Genomic DNA, 2,449 nt, shown 5'->3' on the forward strand with positions numbered 1-2,449 from the left:
GATGTTATTGATTTCTCATTATATATGGAAAATACTTTTTACAACCAACTTCCAACTAGATATTCCAAATACTCAGCAGTTAGTGCTATGAAAACACTACCATTTCCTATAGCTCTGTGGTTACCAGGGAACGTGAGGAGAAGCAAAGAGGTGATGGACATGTTAATCGTCTTCTAGAGATGATGGATGCTAATCATTTTGATTGTTGTGATAGTTCCATAGGTCTGTGTGTCCACATTACAACCTCATCAAATTGTGCACCTTAAACATAGGTAACTTTTTGAATGTCAATTATATTTCGATGAGGCAATTTTTTTTTTTAATATGGGAGAAAAAAAAACCCAAAAAGCACTTCCAGAAAGGTTTATTTACATTCACCTAATAGCAGATGTAAGTGCTTGCCTCATTATACCATCAACGCTATAATTCTGAAACAAACAAACTACTGATTTGAAAGGCAAAAATATCTCCATTGTATCTCCTGATTAGCTGACTGAAGTTTTTCCTATTGAACAGCTTTATTCATCTTCCTTTCATTGCCACAAACAAGGAATACCAACACTGAAAGTGTTAGCAAAGGAGGGAGGCCTGTTTACCTGCCATGTCAGTCAGTTCCAACTCAGGAAAATTACTACTCCAAATGGCAGTTTAAGTCTTCATAAATTTGTCCAGTGCTTTGAATATGAGTCATATTTAGCCACTAGAAGAAACATTTAAAGAATGAGCCATAGTTTATTCATAAGAGTATTTTCATGTCATCTAAAACTTATAAAGGTTAAGTCACTTGGCCAAAATCAGACAATATCCAATTTGGAACCAGAATCCAGATCCACTGCCACACAAACTGCAGAGAAACAAAGGATGAAATGACATGAAAATGAATAGCATAGCTGAGGCTTCAGAACAGTAAAATTCCTTGAGCCTACACTTCCTCATCCATAAAATGAGGGAGGTATACTAGATGATAGTTAAATTTCATTTTGGCTCTAACCTTTTCTAAATGCAGGCTGGATAAATTGATAACACCTGACAGCTACTCTCATATTGTTGCAGGGTTTGTGTTTTGCTTTGTTTTGATTGCCAACCTAGGAATCTTCAACTACTTTTCTTATAAGACCCTGTCAGCCCACGATCAAACCCTACCCTGCCCTGTGTCCATGGCAAATGACTTATCCTCATAATAGAGATGAGAAAATGAAGATTCAAAAATAATCATAAGAGCAGCCACACTTCAAGGAATTGTTAAGATAATGTACAAACTACATATGGATACTTAGCAGTACCTGGAACATGCATGATATCCAGGAACTGCATGTCTTGTATACTTGAGAATAGAGTAGTATCAATTTGCATGAACCCATGCTGCAAGTTCCCATGTGACCATGGTTTCCATTCATCACTGTACCATAAAGCAAATACTGGGTAGACTGGTATGGTCAACAAAATACTTGAACTTGGACAAATGTTAAACAAAACAATGAACAGACAAAATGGAAATATAGTACTCATGTATGATCCACGACATAATTCAGATGTAATTTAAAACATCTCATGAAATGGTGGAAGAGTTAAGGTGGGGGGGGGGTGTCAGAAAAAGGAATAATCTCAATAGTGGCAAGGATTACAGTGTTAGCAACTTAGAGCCTATCAGTTGATTTTCATAACTATGGGCTTCTTGCCATCTCTTTTCTTATGACCCACTTATATCTCCACCTGCATTGCTGGTTACAAATGCGAATGCCATCCTTGTCCATTTTTAACACATTACCTCATTCATTCTTGCATACTCTACCACTTGTGAACCTGGTCCATCTGCTATCTGATCAATGCTTGAAATGATTTGCCAGTAAAAACATGTCTTAGAACAGTTTATAGCAGAAGTACAAATACACAGTTTTGTTTTGTTTTGTTTTGTTGGTACTGGGGACGGAACCCTTCTAAGGGCTACACTCCCAAACCTATTTTATATTTTTATTTGGAAACAGGGTCTCTTAAGCCAGCTAGGCTGGCTTTGAACCTGAGCAATCCTCCTGTCTCCGCCTCCCAAGCGCGGGGATTACAAGTGTGCACCACCACGCCCAGCCACAAATACACAGATTTTAAACACAAAATTCCCACACCAATTATCCATCACAACTTAACTATGAAACCAGTTTTTAATAAATTAAAGCTAATGAGAAAAACAAAATCTACAGTTCTTAAATTTGTACCTGGGCAGTAAAGGGGATAGGTACAGCTGAAAAATTACCTTCTGAATTTTTTTTCAGTGTATTTTAAAATGCTAATAACAATTCTTCCATTCTTAAAATTAATTTTAACAGCAAGTTGAATTAACATTTTCTATTACAGTGATCAGCCAGATCAATTCCATGGATAACTGAACTACAGCCTTTATTCAAGTTATTTTTACAAATCCATGTGTCCTAATATGAAAAGGTTGATTTTTGCT

Source organism: Muscardinus avellanarius (genome assembly GCF_963383645.1).
Source record: "Muscardinus avellanarius genome assembly, chromosome: 2".
Lineage (NCBI taxonomy): Eukaryota > Metazoa > Chordata > Mammalia > Rodentia > Gliridae > Muscardinus > Muscardinus avellanarius.